General features: G+C 39.3%; 1 protein-coding gene across 2 annotated transcripts in view; it reads right to left on the bottom strand.

Moving 5' to 3' along the window:
* Positions 1-23,835, bottom strand: part of TENM3 (teneurin transmembrane protein 3) — a 1,330,030-nt gene that overhangs the window by 424,373 nt on the left and 881,822 nt on the right. The window contains exon 1 of one of the 2 annotated variants that reach the window (XM_068942559.1): positions 5,202-5,281. The exons of the other annotated variant lie outside the window; for it this stretch is intronic. The gene's annotated coding sequence lies outside the window, so the exon portion shown is untranslated. Of the gene's footprint in view, positions 1-5,201; positions 5,282-23,835 lie in introns of those variants that run through there. 2 annotated transcript variants of the gene reach the window in all.

The raw sequence follows: 23,835 nt of genomic DNA, 5'->3' as shown, positions 1-23,835 counted from the left end.
ATGTACACTTACATGAGCCTCCAAAGGGAGAAAAGGAACAAGAACTCCTTGCCTGGGGAACCTTGATGTTCTTTCCTTCCCCCACAGCAATGGATTATATTGATTTTAGATCATCCTCGTGGAAAGAAAGAAATTCTTCCTTTTAAAATAAATTATTTTAAAGAGTAAACAAAGTTGGCAAACCTATTTTGTGTTAAAATTTTCCACAATCAGTGTTTTGTCAGGAAAAAAAAAAAGAAAGGAAAAACACACACACTCAAAGAAACAGGAAAACTGTTATGATATAATTACAGTACATTGAGAATCTTGTTTCAGCTTTTTAAACAAACACTTATGATAACATCTGTGTTAAAAATAGGAATTTCAGCAAAAAGACTTAAAACATAATGCAGCTTTTCTCATGTTGAAAACTGCTTTTTTTCCATGCATAAGGATTGTATTTGCATTCATGAAAGCCTGTTGTAAAACTGAACCAAAGTTGCTACCATAACCTACAATCCCCAGGTAATGAATGAAGAAGATTTTAACACAAAGAGACCCTACAGCCTCCCACTTCAGCAGTACGTAGCACTCTAGGTCATTCGCTGATTTCAGGGCATCGCAGGGTATGTTAACCAATGCTGAATTTTGCACAACATTTTCCAATTTCTACCTCAAGGCTTTGTTCTTTCTATTCATTTCTAGGCACTAACGTTGACAATTTTTCGCAGATGCAAACATACTAAGTATAAACAACCCCAAACCTGTTACACAAATAGAAGTTTCAAAATTAAAAGTAATTGTGCCAGCTGGTCTTCAACTTGTATGCTGGGTTTCAAGCTAAAAAAGAAAAGCACACCCACCCCTTTCCAAAGGCCCATGGCATACACTAGCACAAGAGAGTTCCAGTCTTGAATTACTTTTCTACCTTGTCTCATTTAAATATCACTTTTATGAGAAAAGTATTGCACAACAAAAGCAAATATATTGTAGGAGGAAGTACACATCATGCAGATGGACTTCCCTCTAAGAAGGAAGTCTGAGATACATTTCCGAAGTATTTTACTCTTTACTTTGGAATACATTAAAAGATCATTCCCTCTGTATTAGTAGCTACATGTTCATTAGCAGCTATTTCAGTTACAGTATTAAAATGAACCTGTACTGATACGGTGTTTCTTCCAGAGCAAAATGCTGACTTAAGCGGTGCGGAGCATTTAGAGGTTGGTATTTATAAATATTTGGTAGTTTTATTAGCTTCTGATCTGCATAGCACTGAAAACATTTTTATTCAATACTCCAGCGGCAACATTCTGCATATTGTTTATAAGCACATTTGAACCAAAATAAAAACCCTAATGTACTTAGTTCCATATACAAACTAAAAAAGAGCCCTACTGAATGTAATTAGTATGCCTTGCTAATATATATAAATATATAAACAATACAATTGAGATTGAAATCACTATCCTGATAATAGACATACACACAAACCTCATTGGGATTGTATTTATTGCTTCGGGGATCTCTCCCCCACCCACATTTTTTTCTTCATTTCAGCCTTTTTACTTGTTTTTTCCTCTCGCTATCCAAAAATCATTTTTTTCTGAACTTAAATATTTATGTATCACACAGCAATAAAGTGAGAGCACATACTGTGGCTTTAGGATAAAATGGTAGCGAAGCTGAGACAGAAGATGCACAGATGTGCAAGTGTCTCAATAAATATCGAAACAACTATTATTCTTGCTAGTTTTAGAAAAGAAAAGAATTACAGCCTCTTTCATTACCTACGTAGGTAATGCACAGTAGACGTACACGTTGTGGTCTGAGACTAGCCTCGTCAGCTTTGATTTCAAAACCTAAAGATAATTACATTATTCAAAATAATCTAGTGGACGTGCATTGTTACAGTACATAGGGATGCACGAAAACAGTGTTTGCAAATTATACCTGTCACTCCAGACTATCTGAAGACCAATACCGTAGTTTAAGGAACAACATTTCACATGGGTGTTCTTTTTCTTTTTTCCATAAAGGCATACCATTTTTCTCTAACTACTCTGTCAAGCTTCAGTCAGGCCACAGAAAGGGCATCTGAGTCGTGTGACCCTGTGCTCAAACTCTGAGAAGTCAGAACACTTGTTTTGAAACAAATCACTTCTCAAGATGAAGCAGGCTTGCTATCAATCACCAACAAGTTAATTCTACATAATAAGGCAGGTTTGGATGCAAACTGATACATTGTGAAATGCTGTATCTAAAATTGATTAGAACAGCACTCAAAATGAATGCGGCCCTCCAAACCACTTCTTTGCTCAGAAACATTAATCTCAATTACAAGGAGAGCTTCATAATGGTAATGCTTGGTATGAAAAAAGTATGAAATAAATCAGGTTTTATAAGACACATCAATTAATCAGTTTTAGAAGTAAGAAAAGGAAAGGTTGTTAAAGCACACGTTTTTACAATGGCGCTCTTTAAAGCCTCTCTAGCCCCCCCCAAAATTAATTTTTTTTTTTTAATTGTTCAATCAAGAGTGTTGATATCCATCCTAACTTTGGGTTTCTGCATGTATTTTTACTGCAAATTAAAACTCTTTGCAAGTTATAAAACACTAAAGTTGTAGCGCTTATTTTTATATTTAACATCACAAGATACTTTTCAGTGTATGAACAAGTATCGTGCAAATATCCTTAAAAAACTTCCTTATTTTAACAAGTTATTCTAGAGGAAAGGAGGAAAAAAAAACCCAACAAACTGAAGTCTTCATTATAACACACTAAAATTAATTTTGATGAACAGCTATCAACTGCACAAACTCACAGGAAAGTCCTGTTATCACTATACCTGCTAAAATAGTAAGCCTTACACACATTCATTTAGCAGATCAGATGATAAAGTTATTCTTAAAAGATAAGAATAAATAATGTTCTATATACATATTAATCAGATTAATCATACCTAATGTGCAGTACCATAGTCCAAACCTGCCCCTGTAAATTTAAACAAGTGCAACATACTTGCGTAAGATTTTACAAAATATATTTTAAGTTTTTTCTTTAGCATTTTTATATTTCTTCTTATATCTTGCAAGGGAGATGCAATTTCTACAACAGACATGCAAAGATCAACATTCAGTACAGTAAATCCATTAGCACTTAAAATTAAAAGAGTACTTCTGACCTGAATCCTTAGCACAAGTCTGGTGTTTTCTCTTAAGTCTATATAGCACAATGCCCCTTCACAACCAGCATCTGATCCTGCAAGTTGCTGAGCACTCTCAGTTTTTACTGGGCCTAATCCAAAGCTGATGCAAGTCAGTGGGAGCTTTTGCATCAATTTACATTGGCTTTGCATAAGGCTCACTGATTTCAGCTGTAGTTAGAGGTACTCAGTATCTTACTAAGCTGAGCCTATAATCTGCTAATTGTTGCTGCTATGAGATGACAGAAACATACCTTCAAGTTGATTATTATTTCACTTTCTGATATTTTATGGTGTTTATATAAAATGTGGTTTTAATTTGTAGACCGATTTGTAACTTTACATTCGGTTTCCGTTATTAAATCCTTTTTCCTTTCCCATTTGAGCAGAAAATAATTACTCCTGGATCCAAGAGATTTAACTGAAGTACCAATCTTAACTTGATAACTGGATTATGAATGTTATTCTGGATTTTTTCTCTTCAATAAATATTTTAAAAAAAAATCTTCTTAGCATGGTCAGGTGTTTCTTCCACCAAACAATACCCTTCATCTCAGTGTTCACTCACTTAAGCACATTTTAATTCTATTTTTCTACCAGATACACGCATCTAATACTTTTAGTACTCCTGTTTTCCCCCCCCCCCCTTCGTTTGGCAGGCTATTGAAGATAACCTAGCAAGTCCATAACGACAAAACAGGGAAATATAAAATAGTACAATTGGTTAAAAAAAAAAATACTATTTTCCCCAAATTTAACTAATATGTTTCATATATATTCACATAGGCCTACTCTCCCTAACTATTCTTACTTTATACAGAAGTACACTTTAGGAAAATCTTTCCTTGCATACAATATTAAACCAATCTCCTAGATATGAGTGCATTAATAATTCTGAATAGCACTTGGGTTATTTTAGAAGGGAAGAGCAGCTGTATTTTTCATCCAAGTGTATCTTTAAGTGTTTTACAATTAACTCCTCTGTAAGGTAACTGATCAGAGAAGAGCAACGTCTAGACTTCAGCACGTTCCTTACTAGACTCGCTCTTACAGCGTATGCATCCACAGAATATTATTTTAAACTCTTCAACAGAACGAGGCAAAATGCTGTGTATGAATATATGAAGTGCAGTGGGTAACAGCCAAATAAAACGAAACATGCCTCCATCTAGAGATGTTTAACATAAAGGCTACACATGGTATTTAGGAGATACAAATGAGAGAACAGCTAAAGTTTCCTTATAAAAAAGACACTATTTTACATCTAAAAATTTAGATGCGCCTAGCACTACAGGATATCTTAAAGAACTAACTCCCACTAAAACTTTAAAGAGTGCGTGGGCGCACAAAAATACTTTTCTGCCCACATTGTCACACTACCTCGCTCTAAAGCGACTTCACAACATTAAAAAACAACAACTTTGAAGCACGTTAAGCAACGAACCGCTTTGCATCTCTACGACAGACAACACCAGGTAGCACGGAAGAAAGGTCCTCGAGACCCCAGCGAGGGAATCCCATCCCTGCGCGCTCCCGCTGCACGGCACCGCCGCTGCGCGGCCGCTACCCGCCCGCGCTGCCGCCGCCCCCGCCGCCCTCCGCGCCCGCAGCGCGGACCCCCAGCACCTGCAGCCGGCGCGGCGCAGCGCGGGGCCGCGGCCGACGCCAAGTAAGTTAAACATCCCCCATCAACTTACTAGGAGCCGCGTCCGCGCCCCTTCCCCCGCCGGCGCGGCTAGGCGAGCGCAGCGCCCCCGTTCACCTCCCGGCGGCGGCGAGGCTGACTCCGAGCAGCCGCGGCGGAGGCGGCGCAGCCTGCTTCCCGCGCAGCTCCCGCTTCAGGCTGCGCCCCCGACGCCTCCCTCCCTTCCCCCCCCCCCCCCACCTACCTCGGGCCGCGCTGCGCTCTGCGCCGCCCACGGAGGAGCGCCGCGCGGCAAGGGTCCGGCGGCGGCAGCGGGGCGCGCAAGCCCTCCGCGCACCGGCCCCGAGCCCCCGCGGAGCGCAGCACTTACCTCGGGCGCGCTGCGCTGCGCACCTCGCCGCCGCTGCCACCGCCGCCTCCGCGCCCCGGCAGCTGCGCCGGGAAGAGCCGCGCAGGGCGGCACTTTGTCAGCGCGGGCGGGCGGGGCGCGGGGGGAGCGAGGGGCCGGGCCGGGCCGCGCAGAGCCGGGCCAGGCAGGGCAGGGGCAGGGCAGGGGCAGGGGAGGGCCGCGCCGCCCGCCGCGGCGACCCTGCGCGCCCCGCGGAGTTCACTTTCTCCGCCTCCTCCCCCGCCGGGGCGGGCAGGGAGTTTAAGCCGCTCTTTTCGGGGAGGGGAGGAGGGAGGTGCGCGCACAGCAACGTGCCGGGAGGAGGAGGAGGAGCAGCAGCCGCCGCCGCCGCCGCGGCCAGGACCTCCTTGCGCCGTATCGCGCGGCAACGCGGTGGCGGCGGCCCCCGCGGCCGCCCCGCGCCGGGCCGCGCAGCCCCCGCGCTCCCCGCGATGGGACTGGCCGGGCGGAACCGCCGCCGCCGCCGCCTCCCTCCCTCCGCTTCCCCCGGCGGCGGCGGCGGTTCGCGCGGAGCCCCGCGGCTCCCACGCTGCGCCCAATCAGTGCCTCCACTACGGCTGCCGCGATTTAGGGGTCATCCGCGAACAACACTTCACGCTGATGAACGGCTCTTCGCAGCTCTCTGCCCTGATGAAGGTGCCTGCGTGCTCCTGATTGCAAAGCACTAATGAACTTACCCAGCGTCGTTACATATTCCCTCCTACCGGCGCAGGCAGAAAGCCCGCGCCGTCTTTATTTTATTTGCCGAGGGGACTTGTTTATTGTTATGAGGGGAGGGGAAGAATTTGGGTAAATAACCGGCCAGCGCCTCAGCCGGCCGGCGGCAGCCGTGTGCGCCCTCGTCACGGGCTGCGCGGGGCGGACGGGGGCGCGGCGCCGCCCGGCAGCGCGGAGCCGGGGCCGGCACCGGGGTGGCCGCCCGCCGGCACCTGCGCTTGTGCAGCGCGCCCGCGCCCGGCCCCGGCGCGCACCCGGGGAAGCTGGCGGAGTGAGGCGGAAGTCAGCGCCCGCTGACCTGGTTGCAGCCTGAAGGGCTCCGCTCCCCCTCCGCCCCAAGGCGGCTGCTGCAACTTCGTGCGCGCTGAGAGGTTTCCCCGTGCCCCTGTCCGCGACCGCTCGCTGTCGGCCTTGCTCCTTTCCTCCTCTCTTCTGAAACTTCAAGGTGCTTCACGCGCGACATGCGAAGCGCTCGATGAAGTCGGACAGCTGAGCAGCCGGGAACACCTGGCCGGCTCTCTGCGAGAGTCCTCTGATTTTCCAGACTTACATTTAGCTGCCACATCTCCGACTCCGAAATGAAAGATGCACGACTATGTTATCCTAAATGCTCCCTAGGAACTCTCCCCCCCCCCCCCCCCGTATTCCTCTGACCTGAAATGACTGGAAATACTTCAGAATCAGGGAAATGTTATTGCAGATGTTACCGACAAGCATTGCTAGTGGTGTACCTATAGTTCACTGAGCCCTTTTATTTCTATATTAAACACAAATTACCCATGTGTTTTCCGTTGCATTTGCACTTTGCTGGGCTCGACGTGAGAGGCGAGGTGCTTGGATATTTAAACAGATTCAACAGTACTGAGATCAGTATTTGAAAATTACAGCAGATATTGTATGAAAAAAAAAACTGCCTGCATTATAAAGTACCGTTATGCAGCAAGTATAATTGAAAAAAATTATTCACACATTTTTTAGTGGGTAGTTGATGTGTAATTCACAATATTGAGAATACAGAAAAGAATGCAGATATTTTATAACGGAAATAAGTCATCTTTATCCCTAGGAAAGCTGTAATATTGCTAACTGTTTTTAAATACCCAGAAGAAGAGGCTTGGAGAAGTTTTGGGTTTTTTTTGAAGATACTAAAAATAAATCAATGGGACTGAAATGAATAATCCACACTGACTTTGGGAGTGCTCCTTAAGTGGTGGGATTGCAGCTTAAAAGGCATGAACCATAAACACATCTCTAGATACAGTTCTGTGCAGGTAAGTGCACAGACAATACAGACAGAACTGCAATCATCATGACCTTGTCTTTCAATTAAAACATGCTACACAGATTTTAGTCCTTATAAGAAAAGCACTCAAGGTGTGAAAATGTGAATTGCACAAAATTCTTTGTTACAAAATGCATATAGCTAGATAAACACGAATAATCTTAACCCTGAACTTTTGCCAAACACTATAATTGTACTTTCATATTATACAGAGTAGCACTTCTACTAAATTAAAAGCAAACCTTGTAGAGGTAGGGCTTCAGACAGAGTTTTCTTCTTTTTGGCTTGCAGTCTTCTAACACAAAATTAAAAGTACTCTGCAAGTGTAAACATAAAATTTGATACAGTTTTGCAGTAATACTCCAGGCATTTGCACTACCTTAGCTAAATCAGTTTGTCTAGTATTAACTTGAACTTTTTACCACCCCCAAACACAGTGAATGAGGATGCTCCTCTATTATATATAGAAAGATTATGTAATTTCTTCCTTGTGCAAAGCCCACCAGATAAACAACAAATGTCAAATATTTATTAATATACATTTGAAGTTCAGAGTAAATTATTTTGGTACTCCTAACTTTAACATAACTGAAATAGCATTACTAGGCTTACCAAAGTTTAATTAAATTTCAGCCTTCAAAGTTTAATTTAATTTAAAAAGTGTGCAGTCACATTTGTGTTAGAGCTTTGTAGGAAAGTATCTTGCTAATGTCAGCTATTAAATGTGACTAAACTCTCTAAAATCACAGCCCAGCCCTTTTTTACTCTTCTGGATTGCCAATAAGCTTTCTATTTTGTAGTGAAAGAACAAAAGAATATGCATTCCTTGTAAGATTTAGACTTTTTTTTTTTTTAACCTGACTATCAGTAAATCTTTTTGGACTGGTTGTGCTGGTGAAAGAAGAGAGCAGGACGTCCTCTGATGCAAGACATGCTGGCTCCTGCACTAATCTACCAGTAACACCAAAAGACGAGATAAATTCAAGACATCGTCACGTACCTTCCAAACTTCTTAAACTGCTCTTAACGTGTCCGTTTGCACTTGAACGTTAACTGAGGCTTTGTGGGGCACACACATTAGCACAATACTGGAAAGCACTTCCTGTTCCCAGGACTCCCCACTATTTAGCATACTCGAGCGCCTGAAAATAAAACAGCTCAAAACCTCTCCGTTGTCAAATATCCTGGATACACAGCTCGGGTAGTCAGAAATTGTTTCTCACCACCCGTTCTGCTTTGGGGTAAGCGGCCAGATGCGGTTTAGCACAGTTAGGTAGAAATTGTCTCTACGAGCAACAACTAGCTCTCTGCACTACCCTGCATCAGGATGCCCCATAATCATCATATTAATAACAACAACAAAAAAAGCTCGTTTCGACTTTCCATCAGTCTTGCTGGCTGATCAGAACATGGCAGTAAGTATTCCTATTTGTTCCTAACACAATTAGTTCCGCGGTTTCTATTCCCGTGCAAGCCCAGGGGAGCGGGCTGGGTTCACAGCATCATAAGCGGTTGCTTTCAAAAACGCAGCGGAGTTTTGCCTTACTTCTCGCTCTAGCTCCGCACGGGCGGCGCGGGGCGACGGCCGAAGCGGGCGCCCCGCGCAGCGCCCCGCGGGCTGCGGCAGGAGCCGAAGGTGCCGCTGCGCCCTGCTGCGCTCGGCCGGGCGGCCGGCAAAACCCGCAGCCCCCCGCCCGGGGGGCAAGGGGGCACCTTCTGGGGAGGAGCAGCCCGACTGCGCCGCTTAGCCCTCGGCGGATCCCACCTTCCAAACTGCGCTAGGGGCGCGCTCGATAGGCAGCTGCTAAGAGATCTGTGGGACACGTTGAGCTAAAATGTCAAGTTTCTAGCGAAATAGCCATTTCAGCAGTTTTGTTCCCCCCTCCCCGTATGTTTTCCTGCCAGAAGTAGATTGAGACGTACGCTTTCCCTGAGTATTGAATTGTGGCGAAATTGTAAAACAAATATTCTCATCTGATCACTGACAAAGCCATAAAATTAAATAGCTGTCTGCAGAGGGAAATATGTCTTAATTACCTTAATTAAAGCAAGATAGGGCCTTACACACATTCATTTTGAAACCACTAAATGTACTGATTATCATACAAATCAACCTTTAAATGGAGGTCAGGCTTTTCCACTACATTAGTTTGTGTTCCGCTGCATAAAACAAAGCTGTATGTGAAGTTGACCTTTGGTGAAAATGATGCACTTCAGCTGCACCCAACCGCTGACCCTCTTCACTGGGTTCTTATAAAAGAACCTGAAGGAGTTTGCATTATAATTTGGAATACAGAAATGGCTTCCGTATGTTGTTAACACCGTATTAGGAATTATCGGCGTAGCTAAACTTATGGCCTTATAAACAAGCACATAATCGTTTCAATCACCTTGTATTCATAAGTGAGAACCATCACAAAGGCCTTTATTGCCATCATAGTGAATTCATATATGTGACCATCATAGTGAATTCATAAATGTGAGTCTGTGAAAAATCAAGAATTGTGTTTGCTCTCTCCCAGCAAACATGCTATGGGATAACTATCCATACTTCCCATTAACAGGAGGAATGTATCATATTTATAGCCATTGAGAAGTCAATACGCAGACCTTACATGACCGTGCAGAGTTTTCTACAATAAACAGTCATATTTATTCAGAATTTATGATCCTTGCAAGATGAAAGAGGCTTTGCTTTAAATAGGCTTTATATCCATAATTAACATTTTTTTCCCTTTCAGGTTTTCTAAGTTTTTGGCTGAAAGATGCATGAAAAAAAATTATAAGAAAGTCCACCCATTATCTGTTCAAATAAAGAAAGACTATAGAAAAGATTATCCGAAGGAAAAAAAGATTAAACCAATAGAAAGAGGCAAAAAAGAAACCAATCTTTTTTTCCTGTTGTCTGTTTCTTTCGTCTCTTCTTCTCTCCTCCCATTTACTCCTCCTAGTAGAAGACATCACTAAATAAACGCAGTCTGGGAAACCTTGCACTCTGACTAAAAGCTCTAGAGAGACACAGTGATTTGCTATCCAGTTTAGATAATTTGGATGTTAATTGCTCTTTGTCTGGTGTATCTAACCTGAGTTTTTAGTAAAATGTAATAGTTTTTAAAAATTTCTTAGAGTATTAGTATTAGAATATGTAGTATTCAAGACAACTGCTTTCATTCCTAGAAGACAAGAGTTCAGGCAGTATAGTGGTTACAATCTGTGTTTGTTCCTGCCTGCTCAGGAGAACTGTTTCTAATTGATCTGGCATGGAATTTACTTGGAAATGTGTATGTTGCAACCTAAGCGCAGTCCCTGTATGCTTTGTAAAGTGATCACCATATGGGCCTTATTTGAAACATTTGAGGGTTTTAGCCATTAACTTTGGTTAAACTGAGCTGTGAATTCAACTCTCTGAGTTGAATATATACACATGCACACATGTATGTATACACACACACATATATGAATACACACATGTCTATAGACACATACAAATTGACCATTGTTATGTATGATGTGCATGTATAAATTATTTACATATTATTCCTAATGAATAAAGGTACTAGTTATATTTAGAAAACCTTTGGGTGGAAATAACTGTGAATCTAGAGAGGAAGTTGCTTATATTACAGAAACATTTTCAATGGATGCCATTTTTATATTTGAGGGAACTGTTTATGTTTCAGAGGAGAAAATATGCTTTGGTTTATTTCTGCCATAGCAGAATATTTTTTAACCACTCTCCTGATGCAATGGAGATTTAATGAAGAAAGCCCAGACAAAGCTGTCTGAAGTTCCTCCACAGAAAACTTTTTAGAAGATAAGGGTTTATTATGATTCTTTCGCTCACAGGGCCAATTACCAATTTTTAACCCTCAAAATTCATAATATTGATTTCTTGTTCTGAATGTAAAATTAGCAGCAATGCTTTGTTACAGGTGATAGTGCTAAGTTATGAATGCTGATGGCCTTCTTATACAGCCTTAAATTACACTGAAAAATGTACAGTTTCTTTAATTAAAAAAGCTGCACTGAACTAATCCTTCTAGCTGAAAAAAAGAAAAGTTTTAAGCAATCTCTTTCTGCTCTGGGAGAGAAAAGCAGACAATACCATAACAGATCAGAAACATAAGCTATAGCGTGCAGCCAGGAGCACAGCAGGGAACTGAATACTGCTCCGACTGTGTCATTTTTTAATCCCCCATCCCAGTTTTCCCCGTCTGACCTCATGCTGAGATGAAGTTATCACAGAAGACAGCTTTACTCTCACCAATGAATCCAACCCTGGATCTGTATTATCCTCAGCAGATCAAAACACCGCTTTCATCAAATAGCATTATCTGCATAAAAGGCATGCAATTGCCCGATAATTTCACCCAAACTATGCTATTCATTTAAAGGACAAGAAGAGAAATGTAATTCATTCCTTTTTTCCCCCCTGGAAAAGCTAACTTATACTTCACTCATGGGAACTTTTCTTTTTTTAACACAAGATCTCAAGAAGAGGTCCATTAAAAGTTTCCCCCTGGTTTACAATTAATTGTTAGAGTACCCCTGTGCAGCTTGAGTGACATAAGTGTAGCTATGCAGAAAACTGGCAGGGAGAATTCACAAAGCTTGCTGTAGCCGTGATACTGATTCCATTAGCCATGGTTCTGCTAACCCTAATAATCAAATCATATAGGGCATAATTGTAGAAGCCTAAAAATAAATACTAGGTAAAGATATTTACAGGAAAATTGGGTGGTATGGCCTTTCCTACAAATAGAAATTTTAAGTCCTATCATTTTGCCTTGGCATAGAAAAACTGCACTGCAAGATCCCAAAAGATCATCATTACTGTATGTGTTGTTTAGAACAACCATGCACATACGTTAAAAACGCACGCTGGTGCCTTGTCTTCTAGAAATGAAAGAACATGATGCTGTGGCTCATAGGCTTTACTGACATACACTATAAACAGGAAAGTCATGACAGAGGTGGGCAGACTGTTTGAAATGAGTACCATTTGTATTTTGACTATTCCACATAGTTTACAGAAAAATTTTAAACTATTGTTGCTATCCCTCTGCCTGTAAAGATCTCATGCATATCCCTTGCTTCTTCCACAGGAAGATTATAACTAACTGATATGACTTTCTTGTTTTGTTAATACTTGTGTGAGAGAGTAAATACTACTTTGCGCTGTGTTTTTTTTCCTAAAGTTATTGGTAACCATTCTTGTTTTCTGAATGGCACTATGTAAGTTCAGAACTAGAAGCAAATGCTGATTTGCATCTGACAGAGGGAACTCTCCTTTTCTTTTTCTAATAGTACGAGGGCCTTGGTACATCATGAAGCAGCAGACATCAAACTGAGTACTTGCCCTGGCCTAAATATTGCCTGCTCTATACAACCCTGTGCCAGTTACTTTTTTTACAGGTCTACTGGATAGGTACTGTTCTCTATTCACAGGGTAAAACTTTTTTTCAGTAGCTTGTAAGGTCTTTGATACTTTTTAAAGCAGCAGTTCTTTGAAGTGGCTCAGAGGTTTGGGATGACAGAAGTTGTCTCCAAAGTGCTAGATTAGTGAGCACAGTCCAGGGGAAGTTCGGAGAGGTGTGTGCTACACTCCCCATGTGCCTACAGCCACTCTGGGTGCACACATACACTGTGGAACTGCGAATTAAAAAAAAAATCAGTTTAACCCACAATTTTCTTGGGTCTCTCCAGCCTCAAGGTAGAGTGCTTGTTTCCCCCAATTTCACAAACATTTTGGATGTTCCAGTGCTTCTTTATAAATATATTTGCCTTTCCCTGTCCAGCTATATCTTAATTTTTAATGGAAACACTTTTATATCATAACTGATAAAGGAGTCCAATGAGGGAACTGTGTAGCTGAAATTTTGTTTGCCTTTTCCAACCACATTAACTAATCAAACAGAGGATATAACTGTTTCTTACAATCCTTGCTTCTCCTGTATTCTTGGAACACCTGACTTACAGCAAGACTAACGCTCTACTCTGATTGAAGAACAATTTATGTAAGTCCGGTAGGTTTTGGACCCGTGTTCCTAAATATGATTTCCTATTTGAATTATAAGGTTATAATGGGTTACGGTAATGGAATGCAACTTCCTAGTGCATTACTTGGTTTTGGTTGGTTTGTTTAAATGGAATATACTGATAGGCTTTCAAAATCAAGATTTGTATGTGAAAGAAATAGCATGGGTTGAAAATACTGAATTCCCGTGTTGGATACCTGTTCTACCTACATTGGTATTCTCATATGTTGAGCCCCACATGCGGTTAATGATACAGGGATCCTCTTTCTATTTAGGAAAAGCAGGTCCATCTGACGATGGAGGAATCCTGGGAGAAGACAGGTACTAGTCTGGAGGTAAGCTAGCACTTCCGAGGCTTCAAGGGTACTTCTCAGTTACTATTTTGTGGAAGAAGAACCTGGGAATGTTTAGACGAGAGCCAAAGCAGGAAGGGAAGGAAACATATCAGAATTAACACAGCTGTCTACCTTTTGTTGGCTGAAACAATAGTGATGGATTATCTGTGTCTCTGCGGCTCCTCTGAAAAAGTCAAGTTCAGGAAGATCTCTTCAGTGTCAGGGAGAAAATACAGAATAAAGAAATGGTGACGATATTAAGTTCCTCTGTGAAAATGTGTTCTGTGGCTGCAATGATTGCATGGACTATATGTTGGCAATGACACAGATAAAGATTACGTCAGCTCTGCAGCCATGTCATCATGTAGGTATCAGATGTGAAGATGAAGAAAGCATGGTAAATCTGTCAGTTTACTAGCTACAGATCCTTACATCTGGTGCCAGACCAGCCAGACTATGCCAATTGGACTCAAGAGTTCTGTTAAAACGCAGGTATGTTTACTGTATCACAGTCTAAGAAAGTGGGTATGATCAGCACTACCTTTTAAAAATACACAAGAAATATAATGCAGAAAGCCAATCCTCTCTAGAGAGATTTCCATTTAGGGAGAAGAAGGGAATAACACAGAAAAGCAAGCACTCATATACCCAGACAGATCAATTGGAAACTTCACCGAAGATGCCAGTGTTGATGCTACCAATAGCTTTAATTCAACATATTTATTAAAGTCTACTATTAATCTACTATTAAAAAACTACTGCTAGACTAGATTTCAGTTTTTAAACTTATGCATTTATGCTATTTCAGGATATAAAAAATTATCCTCATTCTGGATTTCCAAATCTGTTCAGTCTGCTCTAAGTTACAGAAAATGTCTTCATTTTTCTGAGTGGAGAAAAGTTAATAACACTTTTAAAATATCCATTATTTTTGTGCAATTGAAATAAATTGAATTGAATATACAGAGTTCTTAATCACTAGAAATTATGTATGGAAAAGTCCAATGTTTTCAATGAAAATTATACACAAAAAGAATTGTCTAACATCCTTAAATGGATGTTCTGAACATAATTTATTGCAGTAACTTACGGTGACCTAAATCCAGATTCTATGATATTCATCTTGCATTCAGAACAACGTGACTTGCATATGTTTATGCAGAGAAATAGCAGCTTGAGTGAAACTCCATCCTCTTTTACATATCTTACCTCAGCTTTGGAGAGCCACCAACTATGGAGCCAATGCTGGCACTGACATAAATTTGGACTGCCACAGTCCTTTCCATCACATGCTTTTAACTTTCTCTTTGCATTCTCATTCAGTCTTACATTACATACTGCCCATATTACTTAAGGTAATGTTGAAACACCCATAGCTTCTGGATGTGTAAGTTCTTTTTTTTTTTTTTGAGAATTTAAACATATAAAGATGAAATGGAATGGAGAGTGGAAAACAAAATAAAATCACTTTTGCTTTCATCATTTTCATGCTTTAGTTCTTAGCTACTACCATACCAGTGCAACATGTGCATTGCTGATTTCATGGCGATGTAACTGCACATCACATGCCTGCTTCTGCAGTACGCCTGCTGAATTATATGGGCTCAAGACTAGATCCGAAAGAGTTTATTCATCAAAACTTAGAATAGAAGATAAATAATGGCAGGATTTTTTTAAAGACTAAATTTGCCATCATAATACTGAGTACTTCTGAGGTGATTGTGATCACATAGCAAAATCCTGAATTCTGAGAAATGCGTGGAATCTTAGAAAAATTAAGTTTCAGTTCAACAAAGCACTAATGCCAATTTGCTGATTCAGAGAAAAGCTGTCCCACTGTTTTGGGGACTGGGTTTGCAACAAGGCGAAATGGAAAAGGAAATAGTTTTAAACTTTCATTTTACAGCATAAATCTTTCTGGAAGCTTTGTAATGCACAGAGCTGTAGTTCCTTTTTCTCAGACATTCACTAGTAGAAGGAAACTAGTGAAATCCCTTGTACATTTATACTGTAAAAATACAGCTTTTCTGTATTTACAGTAATCATGAATAAATAGAAAATGACAAAGAAACAGCAGCAGAAATCTACAGCTCATGGGTTGGCAACAGAAGAATTCTGCATGCATTTATATTTTTCCATTATAGAATAAACAGTTCTCAAAATAATCCCAGAAAAATAAACTTGTAATGTTTGTCAGAAGAAATTCTATCATAGGAAGTAAAAGAATAGCTAAATAAACCTCTTGATTCAATTTTATTTGGCTTATAACCTTTCAGACTGTTCCTGCAAAGGTCATTTTTGCAGCCTGCCTCTTTGGCCATTGCAGCCACTACAGCAATATCACTTTCTTCCTCTGACAGCCTCTTCTCTATTATTGAACTTAAGCTACTTGTCTTCATTTCGAGGATTCTTCCATTGCCCTTTCCCATCCTGCCAGTCATCTCTTTCATACTGTCAAGAGCTCATCACCCATGTCAGACTGGCATATGATGCCAGTCACTGTTGCCAACTAAAATTTTCAAATGCTTCTCAGTGTTTTTTTCTATGATTTCCCTTATACTTGGAAGAAAATCTTTGTAAAAATCACAAATTTTTATGTTATTTGTTCTCTAAATGCCTCTTCGAGCTTTTCTTGTGATACCTTCAAAAAGCTTGACCGATATTCTGATAGTGCCGAGGTCACTTCTGTTGAGCTGACCACTGCTACCTCATTGTCTCCTTGTACTCGCATTTAGCTGTATTGCCACTTTGCTTTTGTTCTCTGCTTAGATAGTAAGTTCTGTGGGAGCAGGAAAAGGCTTTTTGGTTTAAGCTGTGTCTAATGTAGTGAGTCTGAGAGCTCCTGCAGTCTGAGGGCTTGTAGAAGCTATGGCAGTACAAATAAGTAACAACATTGCCAATAATCAAATTCACATAGCACTTCCTTTTGTAATTGGATAATAGGTTCCATGTCTACACTGATAACATTTCTAATTTCTCTATGTTTTCCATATGCATGAGTATTACTTTGGCTTAAAGAAGTGTAGCTGCATGTGCTAATTCTCACATAAATGATATCAGAGTATTTTAACATACATACTTATTGTTACATATTAAAATGAAAAGTGATATGCAAAGAGCAATGAGGTTCCTATATCAATTAAAAATTAGTAAATGCCATCAATAGTCAAGACTGCCCATGTGACTGTAATTCAGTATGCTGCACTTAGATATAAGGATATTCTCTTTAATAAAGAAATACTTAATTTTTCTAAAGGACCACAGTCTTATTTAAAGGAACGTTAGTTAATTAGTATGCATTTTTATCCCCTACAGTCAATACATTTTACCTGATGTTATTACCACATATCACTAGAAGGATGCACTGAATAAAAATATTATGAATTTTGTCATAGGCATTTCTGTGGTATTTTGGGCATAACTTTTTGGTACTTTTATTTACTTGGTAAATAAACCTCGTGGAGCTCAGAATTAAATCTCTGGAAGTGTCTGATGGTCTACATGTTTTTGGTGCCTAATCCGGAATTCACAGGTATGCTGAAGACAGAGGGCATTGCCCCATGCAGCACTTTAAATGTTTCTAAAGCAGTTTTCAGAGCTCTCAGCTGCAGGTGTGACTGCACAAAACCTTTACAAATCTGGCTCCAACTTTCTCCAAGGACTTGGAGAATATGTAACATAGAAGTAGAATCAACTGTGAACATTTGAGCTTAAGAGACTTTCCCAGCATCATATAAAAACTCTTAGCAGAAGCAGACAGATTGCTCAGTTTTTCAGGTGACCGGCAAGGTTCCTTAACCATGAAATCATCCCGTCTCTTGCAATCCTCTCCCTCGCTCAGTACAAAAAAGCATTTGTATTTTGCAGGTAAAGAAGAAACGGTTCTAAAGAGAGTAGAGCCCAATCACTACAAATTGGTGCAGATATATATTTTTATATTCATTCTGTGCACTGAATGAAGCAGAAGTTGTATGAGGGAATATTTATATCAGATCATTTAATTAAATCACGTAACAACACCAGAGAAATACTATTTCACAGGCAGCCTACATTTTGGCACTCCCTTACTATTAGAATTTAGTTTTGCAGATTTTTAACATTATTTCAATTTACTTTCTTCTTACAGCTTCCTCACAAAAAAACAAAGTGAAAACATAAATGTATTTTGTGGATACACATTAGCCTCCACGGTAAGTACTCAGAAGTTCTACCCTTTGATCCATGAACCTTTATCACCTAATAAACTAGTATCATTAGTTGTTAGCTTCTAAGTGGACTATGGTGAAGGGAGAATTTCTCTTTCTGCTTCTATTCAATTTCAGCTATCAGTTTCTTCTCAACAGAAAAAATAATATTAGACTATATTTTTCTAGGTCAAAATTTTGAAACTGACATGCTTTGTTTTGAAATATGTTGGAATAATAAATAAAATATATCAATTTTAAATTTTGAAATGCCTTTTTTGGGGGGGGAAAAACCCTACTTGAAAGAAAAATGCAAAACAAAGTTAAATAACAGGAAATGGAGCAAAACATTTAATTTTTGACCTGAAAAAAAATATTTGCATTAGTAAACTGATTCCCACTCTCATGATCACTTTAACCCTTCCATAATTCTATTTCAGTTCTACTGGAAATTCTACCTTTCCCTTTATTTTTTCAGTTTGGACATCAAACTAAATCACTGATCACTCACCTAGCTTCTTTGTTGGCACACACTAGCTCTCCCTGTACACCTTGCACCTCAGCCCCAAATCCACCTTCCTTGAACTTTGAATTTTTTCACAACTTTGCACACCTTCGTGTCCTTCTCAGTGCACGCTGGTGCTTGCAACACTTCCTTCTAAGCTTTACGCTTTAATTGCCCACAGGAGATATCTGGAGATCAGCTAACTAGAATGTAACTCTGCTGGGACAAGCAGATAGACTACAGTGGGCAAAGGAATTTTTTTTTTTAATTTAAATTCAACTGCTCATCATCTAGAATCCTTTCAGAAATCAGGCGGAACAACTGGAATGAAATTCCTGTTATTCTTAATTAGGAAATAGTTCAGCTCTGAATATCTTCAGAGACTTCATCTTCCAAAGTGGACATTTCCTTCCCAATAGGGTATGTTATCCGCTCTGCCTCTTGACTGCTACTAGTTTTCAGCTTGTAAGGTTAGCATTAATGCAAGTATTCCTACACTGTACTCATATCACGGAAGTGAAATAGCTAAATCTTGCCTTATGGAGTAGCCCTTGTGGTGCCACTCTAGCCCATTTAATTCAGAACAACTAGAAAGTGAGATGACGTTTTTCTAGGACCATTTTTACCTTTAGCACCACAGGCAAGTGACTTAAAATCCTTCTGAACTGCACCAACCCTGCCTGTTGGAGCTGGTGTAGTAGGTTTCATTTTTAAATTGAAATCTCAGTGGAAGTAAAAGCAATAGTTTTAGGGAAAGAGTCATTTTTGAACAGCATATTCAAAAATAGTTGTTTTTAGTGCTTGTATTTAGGCAGTTTCCTTGCTCAGCTGTGCATTCAGGATTGAGCTGAAAGATAGATATGAGGCTGCTTATTCTGCCTGATATAATCTCATACTTTCCAGAAAACCTATCTCACCAAATGACAAAGTAAACTGCTATTTTGAGGACCTGATGTAGCTGTAGAATTATGAACTCTTACTACTTTGAATTAAACTTTCAGGAGAATATGTTGTACATTCAGACAGCTAATAGTTGCAATACTTTCAGTCCTGTTTCTACAACCAATAAAAAGGAGAAGTTAGAAGAACTCGTTTTCTGTATCACAGAAAAAGCATTTGGAAGAACACCTGAATGAACAAGAGGAACAATAACAGCAGTGCTTATGAGGTTGTAAAACAACAATGAAAGTGTCTAATCAATTGTTCAAAATGCTGGTAGTTTGTAGGAAATACGTATCAATGACCTCCTTTATTTTTTATTCTCCTGATTCTCTTGCTTTGTTTGTCTCAAATATAGGAAACAGCGTTAAATGGCCAGACTGCTAGTTTGCTATTTCAGTAACAAATATGAGTTTGTAAAGGAACAGAAATGGGAAGTTTTAAATTTCATTATGGGGCTTCCTTTGACTAGTTGTGGTAACTCGTAATGCCAAGCATTGTCATATCAACCCATGCACAAATAACTGAAGAAGAGGAAACGTTAGAGGAAGTGCTCCTTGTCATAACCTACAGGCAGACTAATTTTCACATTGTGTCAAAGGCTGCTCTGCCTCCCCCGGTTTATGGATGATTTTCCACATTGTATAATAAATATAATAAAGCAGATAAATATCTGCATAAAAAGCAAGGATCTGATTGTTGCCCTATAATACCAGTTACAAATCCTTTCTCCTAAAACATTCAGAAAAAAAATTAAATTTCAATATAAAAATTCAGCTTAAGTGAAGAATCTATGGATTAGTCAAGAATTTCAAACTTTTAGGTTAAAATAAAATAGTCTAGCTCAAACTGATTTCACGTTATACTAGTTACTAACCCGGAGCCAACTTTCCAGCAGCAGCTTTTAAAAAATATTTTAAAAAACTCTATCAAAATGCTAAGCAGTGTAAAGAATCACATTTTTTATTCATCTTGCAAATGTTTTTCCTACTTCAAACATTTTTTACTAAGTTGATGTGAAGGCAGTAGTCACCTTTCTTTGTTCATGTTGTACAGAAATGTCATTTACAGATACATGCCTTTCCACCAATGCATTAATAACTTGTGTTTGTGTATTTTTATACTGTATATTAACATTTTATAATGACACGTTAAATATTTTACTTGTACTTACATTTTACTTTGATTTGTATTGAGTACAAGCAATTGCAGTATTTCTATTTACACAAATATTTTAAAATGAATATTTTAAATCAGCCCTTGCTTAAAAAAAGTATTGCTACTTTTTACAATAATTGTCCTGTTTACAGCACTATGACAAACACTTGGTCTGTTTTAGCAGAGTATTATGGATAGTTTAGGAGTTTTTTCTTGTACATTTTACATTACCTTTCATGTTATAAAACAAGGACAGTGTTTCAGATTACTCCATTGGAGCATGTCTTCTATTCAGACTGTATCATCAATGAGTGAACTTCTCCATTTCTGAGAAAGCACTTTGATAGTATGTTCTGGATTAACCGCTTTTATGGCCTTCTTTTCTCCTGTTCTGCCACATCTACTTTTACCTGGATACCTAGTATTCTACCTAGCGCTCAGTGATACAACATGAAAGTATATGGTGTTTTACTTTAAGCCACAACCAACATAGGATGCTTCTTCCTATGGTCTCTCACAGCTAAAAATATATAGATTTTGCCTCCTTGTCTCCTCTTACTGCCTGTGCATAGTTATGATCATCCCTCAGGCAGGCTTTAAGCATTTAGTAGCTTAAAAGGCTACAAACCATACAAATATATATAGCAAATGTCTCCCTTTGGTATTAATAATACTCAAGATTTACTTAGACTTTTCCCCTTTAATTATTCAATGTAATTCCCATTATTTATGATATTTGCTTATTGTTTGAATTTCTCACAACTTGGGCAATGAAAGTTAATAAAAAGTGTTGCCCTTGCATATTTTTTCTAGCAGAACATTAAGATTTCATCAATAAAATATGTGATTAAGAGCAACTGTTTTTATTGGGCCAACAAAAACAATAGAAATATTTTTGTTGAGTTTGTCTTATACTGGCATTTTGTTTGATAAATGCTCCCAATAATACAATCAACATATTTTTGGGATAACATAGATTTATTTTTCAAATCCTGCAAAAAATCAATCTCCACATTAAAAATTACCAAATTTATTACAAGAGTTTCATTAGACTATAGATGCTTATATTTCGTACAGATTTGCTATTTCTTCTCATTGTCAGCATCTGCTGCCCATGCTGTTATCGCCTACAGAGAAGGCCTATTAATGTGCACTGTCGTTTCAGTTACTGTATTGTATGGCTGCTTAGGTTCCAGCTCAGAACATAACTCTATTTAATTTCACCCTCCCCTTCCATGGGAGTTAATGCTGGTGAAATTCCCATTTGGTACTGAAAGTTGAAAAAGAGTCCTTTAGAAATAGTAGTCTAAGTTCATGTATACTTTATTCTCTAGTACTCTTACTTATAGCATATTGTCCATAACATACTTCTTACACAACACTCATTGCCACATTATGTAATCCAGTGCTGGGTCAAAGTACTGCATTTTTTTTTTTTTAAGAGCATAAATTTAGTTGACCAAACCCAACCACTCATTCAGCAAGGTATTATTCCTGAAGGCAAAAGTCTATGCAGTATTATAAATGTATTTTATAAATATATTTTACAGGACAAATGGATTTTTAAAATTAGATGCCCTGGACTCAGGACATACTGTTCCTGAACATTCACATCTATGATTTAAAGTGAAGTCATAGAAGTCAAAAGACTTCAAAAGACAGTCAAAGAAGTCAAAAGACAGCACTAAAGGTGGGTGTTTAGGTGATTAAGATCCACAGTATAGAGATTCTAGAGATCAATAGCAACCTTGACATACTTGGCTAAGGATACAGGACACTTGTCATCTGAGTGTTATGAAGAAGATATATAGGCTTCCTGTTGGTAAAACTGATAATAAATGTTTCATTTGGCGTAATTTGGAAAATATTTTCCAGGAAAGTTCTTCCACTGATGATATATTTTAATAATTCAGTCTGGAAGCTACAAACGTTTTAAGAAAAAGTCTGTATCTAGATAAAACTTTACAGTTTTTTGTAGGGAAATGGACCTGTATACTGCTGTTCTGGGCTGTGGTATGATCACTTATATTGTTGACCAAAGATTATTATTAGTTTCAGATTAATTAACCTGGAACTGCTTCCCAGCTGTTAGAAGGTGATAGACAACTAAAATGACTAGTGTAATTGCTATTAAAAATCTATTTTTAGGTGTAAAAGATTTACAATATTTCATCTACTAACTAAAGCTACAGGCCCACAATTATTTGCCCATGAACTATTTCATCCGTCATATCTACTTTTTGAACGATCCAGATTTGTAATTTATGAGTTCTCAAATTAGGATTCATTTTGCCTTCATTTACGTTTTTCCTGATGCTTGTACCTTGATTTGAAAGTGGCCTGTTAGCAGAAATTGAGGATTAAATTCCGTTGTCAGGAAGCCCCTGAGCAGGACTGAGAAAAGGCATGGTGGATTGGTACAGAAACCTTGGGACCTTCCTTTTGTCAGAAGAACTATCTGTTTCCTGTGCTGGCAGAGCTAGGCAATTTTCACACAAAAGTTGGAATTTTTCCTATCTAACTTTCACTTGTTTAGGTTCTCCTCCTGTCGATGGCAAGAAATGAGCGATAAGCACTATTAGACACAAGAAGGGAAGATCTGCTTTCTCGGATTGCTGCCTCTCGAATTGCTATAAAGAAGCCCACACAACTTCATTAAAGCAGATGTGTAACTAGAAGATCTGTGCAACATAGGAAATGAGGTGAGAGAAATGCCCTCTAAATAACTGTCCTGACATAATACAGCAAACCTGTGACAGAGTTACAGGCTGGACTCAGCTCTTCCACATCAACCACACTTTAACTGTATATCCTACTATTCAAAAAAAGCAAAATTAAAATCAGTTGTTTTTAAGACAAGTGGTGCCTGCATACTGGGAAAGAAGAATAAAAACAAAGATGGTCATAGCTCATTATCACCCGAAAACTCTGTGACTAGAACTGGTTAATATATTCCATGTACATTTACGGAGTTACTATTAACTGTTTTTATAATCCTCCAAGGATTTTGCAATCCTTCAAAAGAACACTAAGCAATAAAATTGTCAAGGCTAATAAATAAATGTTTTGAACAAAAAAACCCTACAATTATGTATTATTAACACAGATCCAAGAGATACATTTTTACCAAATCCTACTGTTAATTTTTGTTGAGGATCAGTAATTTTTGGAGGTCTGCTTAGCAGGAGGGGGTATACCAAGCTCAGCTCTGCTGGCTCGGCCAGGAAGATTCTTATTGTTGCTTGTTTTGAGAATGTGGCTGCACACAGCAGCTCCTCCTAGAAAGACCTGGAGGATGGTGTCCCACCGGAATGTGGAAGATCTCAGTAATTAGGGGCTTTGACTTAGTCAAAGCAAAATTTATTTGTAGCCTGGAACTGGAACGAAATCTGGCGATGTAATAGCCCTACATTAACAGAACATATTAATGGTGACCA

The sequence above is a fragment of the Struthio camelus genome, chromosome 4 (genome assembly GCF_040807025.1).
Source record: "Struthio camelus isolate bStrCam1 chromosome 4, bStrCam1.hap1, whole genome shotgun sequence".
NCBI classification, from domain to species: domain Eukaryota; kingdom Metazoa; phylum Chordata; class Aves; order Struthioniformes; family Struthionidae; genus Struthio; species Struthio camelus.
Note: the sequence above shows the minus strand (reverse complement) of the source record. Positions and strands in the feature narration are given on the sequence as shown.